Source organism: Dreissena polymorpha, chromosome 16, assembly GCF_020536995.1.
Source record: "Dreissena polymorpha isolate Duluth1 chromosome 16, UMN_Dpol_1.0, whole genome shotgun sequence".
NCBI lineage: Eukaryota > Metazoa > Mollusca > Bivalvia > Myida > Dreissenidae > Dreissena > Dreissena polymorpha.
Genome location: NC_068370.1, coordinates 1176824 through 1185677, shown reverse-complemented (window position 1 = coordinate 1185677; position 8854 = coordinate 1176824).

Sequence of the window (8854 nt, the reverse complement as noted above, 5' to 3'; positions counted from 1 at the left end):
AGAATGAATAGGTGACCATGTTTCCAATAAGAGTGTGGTGTACTCCATCACCATATACGCTTCACATTAAATATATAAGAGTAAATGACTGATTCGTTAATGTTTGTACTACTTTTGCTTTAATGAGCAAACTACACACACGTGGGTCTCTTGAGAAATAATATCAAGTGTGACGAAAATTCCACAACATGATTTTATTGAGGTGATTCCTGAAAAGTACAGTCCACATTTCGCTTCAAGGGCCATCGGTGCAATATAATTAACGAAAATTTAATTTAATGCAATCGGAATTGCAGTTGTATTGTGACGAGGTAGAAAGCTTTTTCATTGATTCGACGTGCACAGGTTCGTGTGAAATAATTGTGACGTACTAATAGAAAAAATGTTATATCGCAGAATGAGAAATGTACGTATTTAAGCCCGCACAAAACAAACAATAGCCTCTATATAATTTAGTATTTGCCTTTTTCATTGCATAACAAATGTTTAAATGTCAAATAAGTCAACTTATCAATTAATATTTAAAAATTCTGATTGTGAATAAATATTTGATAACCTTTAAAACACACTTAATATTTGTGTTTTTAAACCAATATTTATTTATTTGTTTTTTAAACAGAATTTCGGATAAACTTTGATAATTATGTATTAACCATTAACGAATTTATGTTACGTGAAACTGAGGGTGTGTCACTTAAATCCGTTTTAAAAAGCGCTAAAACGACCTACATTTGCAAACTTTGCACATGCCACCTCGCAAACTAAATGATATAGTAAATGCACCGTTACACAAACAATGCATGATTGATGTAAGTCGTTAAATAATTGTTGTACCGTTTATTCAGGTCGGTGTGATTGCGTGGTTAAATCACGTTTAACACTGAGCGGTCCGTAATATCAACTTGCAAACTAGATCACAGTTATCAATCAACATCGGCTCATCAAAGGTGTGATAATTACATTGTTACAACCATATTAGAAGACATATGATTTAAAGGAGTGGTACAGGATTGTAAAATATATTTAATACTTACTTAACATTTAAGCAAAACAACTTAACATCATATAATCATACACATTTAGTCGGTAAATAGGTTTACACGGATGGAGTGTGATATGCACACTCTTCTTGAATGTACAATATATACTGAACTGAGATCAAAATATATTCCATTGAATTACAGACAACGACCAAACATGTACAAATTTATCGAGCTAATAACATTAAATAATGAATTATTAATAAAACAATTTAGCTGTTATATTTATCATTCTCTAAAGGTTCGAACGCAAATACATATGTGTCTTCAATTTGATGTATTCTGAAATGTTTTGTGCGGTATATATCTTGTTGTAAATCTAATTGCATTTATTTTGTACTGCATATTAATTGTTGGGATAGTACCGCATATGTAACGTGTTTTATTCACGTGTTTTTTTAATCTGTCTTTGTGTTTTAACGGTCGCCTTTAATGGACTGTCAAAACTGTATTTGAATGTATTTAATCAATTGCCATTATTATCTTTTTAATGAAGGTTATATTATAGTATCGGGTCTGTTCTTAGATGTATTCTACGACAATATGGCTGCATTTTTAGAACTGTTATGCACTGATTTACAAATATTATGTCACATTAAATACTGTACTTGTAACATCTATATTTTCATAGAGCATATTACATGACCTTTTGACCATCTACATTTTTGATTGCGTAGGTGGTCTGTTTAAGGTTTATGAAATGCTTGTTTTTTAATATCAAACGCAACCAGTTAAAACATTTTGTTTCTCGTGTTTGTTTAACTACAGACACCTTGTCATAATATGATAATATCAGTAATAAAATAATATGTTGTACAATGAGCAGAGCCTTTGAGCTGCCTATATTTTTCGTTTCGCATAGGTAGCAAGCAAGGGCTAATTCTTATGAAATTGGTACAAGCATGAAAAAAGCATAATTGATATTTAGTTAAATACTGTGTGCTATCACGTGAAACGAAATTTGTTACGACGGGTTAGTAAAACGTGTTATTATTATGACAATTGTCATGTGAAGACCCAATATATGTACAATAAGCTTATTTGATATTTTGTTGTCATAATTAAGCTCCATTACAAATGATGTAATACGACCTATTCAATTACATATATACTATCAATAGTTATTAATATAATTATACCTATATTTAATTATACATGTATGAATTATTGCAATGAAACGTATTTATTTTTTTTGTTCTTTTTCTTTTTTGTAAATTCATGAATTATTTATGTTGTAAACACTGTACGCTTACTTTGTCCGATTGGGCTTTTGGCGTTCTGGTTGTGTTGTTTAATAAACAATAAACAATATGTAAGACTTATCAAACGTACTGATAAATACTATTGTTTATATAGCATTCAACATGATTTTTGGACCATGTATATGTTAATTTCGTAGGTGGCCTGTATAGGGTTTATACAATGATATTAAATATAAATTAATATCAAACGTCGTCTTTTCAGTGCATTTTTTTGTGTTTGTTTATTAAGTTAATTGAACTGATTTATAACATCCATTTAACAAAGTTCATTGTTTCCAGAGCCTTTGGGTTGCTTATATTTCCGTTTCCTAAAGGTAGACTGTAAGGGCTGACGTTTATGCTATTATTACATGCATGTGTTTTAATTAACATTTAATTTTTTTAAAGATCTGTCAACAAGTCTTTTACAAGCCTGTTACTATCACAAACTGTTCTACTACCCTTAAACATATGCTGTATATATAAATGTACTAGTAACATACGAATATTCATGATTAAACCGACAATAATAATCCGGATTAGTACAAAGTATTTTTATTAGTACATCTTGCTTATGGAGACCGTATAAATGTAGATTACAGAATATTTGGTATATTGCATTAATTTAAGTTTATTAGCCTCATGCACTCTGACGCATTTAGGATATATTTAATTACATGTATACTTTCGATAATTATTTATGTTCTAGTGTAATGTATAATAATTCATAATGTATAATAATTCATGTATGCACCGTTGTAACCAAACGATTTTATTTCTTTGCATAACTTTATTTTGTATAATCATAAACTGTGTATTGTGTAAACACTGTATCATGTATGCTTGCTTTGTCCACTTGTGCTTTTGGCCTTCTGGATGGATTGTTTAATAAACAACTACATGAATATCATTTAAAAGGCTTAAATCTTGAGTATCCGAAAATCCAGCTTTTAAGTGAGAATGATAGTTTATGGATTTAATTGTATCGCGGCGATGCATTTAACCATGGGCACATAAAACATTGGCCTAAAACATGTATAGAAGCAGAGTTGTTGAACTATTGCACATACTTTGTTTCAAATAAAGTTAAACACTTTTACCATTCCCTCAAAGTAAACTGCTTGTGTTTTGAATGAAATGTAGAAACAACGAGTAAATATTAGTAAAAAATAACAGACAAAGAACAGACCACCATTGTAAAAGCGCTGGTGTAAAAATCTCTGGAAAAGTGAATATTATCTCCTTAGCAGATCTAAATTGTGAGACTGAAAACAAGACGCTATAACATAATTAATACGTGAGGAAAACGTCAAAATGATATCAATACTGCCCGACCATTGGGCGGAAAAGATAAGACCACATTTGATCAAGTTCTTCAGATTTCATGAGCAGGAGAGAACTGCCACTCGGTGCACTGAAAAGAAACACGACCAGAATTAAATGTGGAAGGGTAACGAATAACATCCTTGCATAGCGCATTCGCCTAGTAGCAGCGAACGTAACGAAAAACGAGGGAAACTAAATGCACATTGTACCATTTAATTGTTTTTCAAGATAAGTTAATTTGCTTGGTACGATAGTGCGAACACTTTGCCGAGAATTATTTTTTATTATAGATGTTCGGCAAGTTATTATTTGTACCAAAAAATCATTAAGATAATTGGCCAAAGCGACCCAAATAAATTATTAGTATTTATCTCACAATGCCTTCTGTTTGTTAAATTTCTTTAACTTTATTTTAACATTGTCCACCATGTTTCATGTTTCAATCTAACAGGTAAACTTTCTGTATTTGAATTCAGCCAATTAGAAAAGGCTGTTATATCTTATAACAAATAGATTTGCAGCAAACATACCCAACATCTGACTCACTGCACACGCTGGGTTTATCAGATAGATTATTATTTGACAACTGGACTGGCTGAGTTTGATATTGAAAAAAACAGTGTGTATACCACATGGAATTTAAACTTGTAGAAATTGCTTTGAAAGTAACAACTACTCCTACTTCTGCAGAACTACTACTTTAATTACTACAGCATCAACAACACCACCACAAACAACAACAGCAACAATAACAGCAGCAACAACAACAGCAACAGCAGCAACAGCAGCAACAACAGCAACAACAACAGCAGCAGCAACAGCAGCAACAACTGCTACTACTGCAACAACTGCTACTACTGCTACTTCTATTGCTACTAATATTGCTACAGAAACTGTTAATGCTACTACTTCTACTACTACTACTACCACCACAACCTCTACTGATATAAAAAACACTACTGCTACTACATCAATTACTACAACAACAACACCTACTACAACAACAACAACTACTACTACTAATACAGCTACTACATCTTCAACTACTACTACTACTGCTGCTGCTACTGTCGCTACTATGAAGTCTATTTGGCTATTTGTAAGTGTAAGGTGTTCTATATGTGTTCTTATTCCCCGTTAGAACTTTTGTAGAACTTACTGGTTCTTAAAGCATTCTAGATGTGTTCTAGAACTACATTTTAAAACATTTTTAGAAATTTGTTGACCATATTTTGTCCTTGAAATGTTTTAAAAAGGTTCTTGAAATTATTGGAATAGTTTCAGTCCTAAGCCATTTTCCACAAATGTTCTGGATATATTCTAAAAAAACTGTTTTGGAACAATTCCAGAACATACGTTTTAGAACACAAATATGGAACAGTTCCAGAACTGTTCCAATTTCTAGAACAAATATATAATTATCTTTATTGCATTTTCTTTTAAATACAAAATACATTATGCAAATAAATTCATACAAGTATTAAACTACAAATACATTTCAGACAATCAGCGAAAATTTTCTAAGTTTTTTTCCATTGATTTCCATCCAAGAAAATGTATAAGTTATTTTCCATAACGATTTCCGTTGTAAAAAATGGCTAAGTCCAACTTTCCATGGTGTTTTCCATACATTCCGTGGAAATGCATGGAATTTTAGTCGAGATTCCGTGGAATTCCATAACAGCTTCAGATGGAAAATTGGCAAGTGGATGGAATTCCATCAAATTCCATGGATTTCCATCGATTTCCGTAGAATTCCATAATATTTTTTATGGAATTCCATAGAAAAGTGCTAATGACTATGGCAGATCTACAGACGGGCATGTTTATCATACCCTTTGTATGCAATAATGGTGATTATGCATAAAGGAAGAATTAATGCCTAATAATTGGAAAGATAATAGTGTATCTTATAGTGCATGTACATATCTATGGAAATATATATCTAAATAAAGCAATACTGAAACACAGTGTGGAAAAAAATGCATTGCTCTTAACAAAGGGAGATAATTATTGAAGAAATTTTCAGAAGAAGTAAAATAGTTTCAACATTTGAATAGAAGCAATGGGGACCTTACCCATTTGGGTGCCAGAATATCAAATGGTAGACATAGGATGCAAGTGATATAGGTCTACCAGATTCAGAAGTAACTTAAGAATGATAATTTACTGTGATTGAAACTTAATTTTATGGTCAACCGTTAAGTTGTCAGATAAGGATTAAAAATCAAGCACAGTACAACTAGTTTTAATTGAGTATTGAATGTTGGATATAACTATGGAGTACGGAATGCGTCTGCCAATGGTGGGTGGGGGTGAAAAGAAGCACCGGGTACCTGTCTTACCAGGCGTTGGGTTAGCGGGTCTTGAAAGCATGACGAAGCCAAAACATGGTTCACAGGTAATCTTGACTGTCCTTTCTGTATTGTTGACCCTTGAGCCCTGCTCTGGAAATAACAACTGCATCAAGTGTCAACCATGTCTGTACAGGCTTACCCAGGGATTGAAACTAATGTTTTACACTTTGGTTGCCCATATTGGATCCATCTTTAGTATTTTGGTTGCCCAGCTAAAGAATAATGAGCCCGGTACCATATACCTGTAGTGTCATGTGTATCTTATACTTTCTTTAAATAAAATAACAGATTTCTAAACAACAACATTGCTAACATATGACACTCTTTCTGTGCATTATGGCTTCATATGAGTCTGAGTTTAATAATTTCTTTGGCCTTGATAAATGAACATTATAAAGCTAATTACTAATCCACAGTCACCAATTTGTATTAAATGTTTACTTACACTGAAATGTTGCAAGCTTAAAAAAGCTAGTTGCTCGGCTGGACTAACAACTTTTGAATTTGGGTTGCCCAGGCAAAAATCAACTGGGTCGGGGGTCAGGTATGACACCTTCCGCTTTTATTGTTTTTTTTGTTTACAGGAAGTCTGTTTAAAACAATAATCCAGTCTAGGTAAAAAGTGAAGTACCTGACAAGCCTGTGCAGACTGCTCAGGCTAATCTGAAACAGTATGTAACGCATTAAAGCCTGAGTCTGAAACAGTATGTAACACATTAAAGCCTGAGTCTGAAACAGTATGTAACGCATTAAAGCCTGAGTCTGAAACAGTATGTAACGCATTAAAGCCTGAGTCTGAAACAGTATGTAACGCATTAAAGCATGAGTCTGAAACAGTATGTAACGCATTAAAGCCTGAGTCTGAAACAGTATGTAACGCAATAAAGCCTGAGTCTTAAACAGTATGTAACGCATTAAAGCCTGAGTTTGAAACAGTATGTAACGCATTAAAGCCTGAGTCTGAAACAGTATGTAGCGCATTAAAGCCTGAGTCTGAAACAGTATGTAACGCATTAAAGCCTGAGTCTGAAACAGTATGTAACGCATTAAAGCCTGAGTCTGAAACAGTATGTAACGCAATAAAGCCTGAGTCTGAAACAGTATGTAACGCATTTAAAAGCCTGAGTCTGAAACAGTATGTAACGCATTAAAGCCTGAGTCTGAAACAGTATGTAACGCATTAAAGCCTGAGTCTGAAACAGTATGTAACGCATTAAAGCCTGAGTCTGAAACAGTATGTAGCGCATTAAAGCCTGAGTCTGAAACAGTATGTTACGCATTAAAGCCTGAGTCTGAAACAGAATGTAACGCATTAAAGCCTGAGTCTGAAACAGTATGTAACGCATTAAAGCCTGAGTCTGGGCAGAAAGCAGCTTGATTTATATAATGTATGTGTATTTAATTCCATACCTTTACTCTGCAAGTTTTTCGAATGTGTGTGGGTCAAAGTGTTTCATATATTTTTGAAAATGGTGAGTTCACATGATATTTAGTATTTTACCTTTAAAGAAAGCCGTCTTTGATCAAAACATAATATCAACAGAAAAGTATCTGTTATGAAGTACTCAGGGAATTGGAAAGCTACAAAATGGGACAGGATAACAATATTTCAGGCGAATGAACTTTTTTATGATTTGCAACCCATTTAGCAGCTACTGCAATGAAATTTATTTATAAATATCAAAATTTTATTTTTTTCCTGGACATATTCGTAATCATTGTTTATGTCCACAAGCATTTTTATTAATACAAAAGTCAAACTTGTTTATAGAATTTAATGTTTACTCCTTTGAATAGAAATTTTCATTGGGCAAGTAGACTTAAAACAAGTTTGCTTGTTGAACAAAAGAATTGCCCTCTTTGGAAAAGTCATCATTAGATTTCCACCCCTTGGTTACCTGTGTACTTTATTACTTTATCATCTCTTATACTAGATTTGATTATCTATTTGTAGATTGAATGCGACACACATCATGGAATATTGCATACATCTAGGATTTTTAGAGAAGTTTTTGTCTAAATGATGGTGCACCTTATTATAATTTGAACTTAATTATTTAAAGCATTCTGAATAATTTCAAATTAGCAATAAACCCGCACAACGCTGTGTACTTAAATGCACTATACTTTAAACCAAACAAATACAGACAGCATATGATTTATTGTTTTAGTTGTGTGTTGAATTTAAAATACGATAACGTATGAATTCAGCTTCACATGTTTATTAAAAGGCGCATACGATTTCACCGTAAATCTCTACCATAAAACAATACACTCAAACATGCAGTTTAATTATAAAAAGATAGATAAACAAAATATCTTAATATGTAAACCATTACCATATTATATCTTTTTTATTGTCGCTATCATTTAAACACACTTGAAACACAATTTGTATATATCATAAGAATTGAAACAAAAAATTAACACTAAAGCATATATTAGCACACGATGATATGTTTGAAATGCACTTTATCTATATACTACATAGAAGACACTACTGTATATAGAAGCACACTAATTGTTTTACATTCTAACACTACAGGCAACTTGTTTTCTATAGACAAAGAAGGAAATCAAGTGTGGGTTATTCTGCAATAATTACTGGCGGAGATTAATGTTTCGAAACTAGTTCCGAATAAATAAAGAAAATATTGCAGTAAAATACACGTGCAAAACCCGCTCTTAAAGAATGTAATAAATGTAGCATGTAAATAAATGTAATGAAACAACAAATTGTATATTTGGTGATGAGTGGCATAACCACGCCTACAAAGAATGCCATTTGTGAGGAAACGTAATTAAGAAAACATTTATAGCATGTCAGCTTTTCAGTAGCATCAATAAACGTGACGTCATTTAGTTTCTACGATTTGTGTTCTCAATGAAA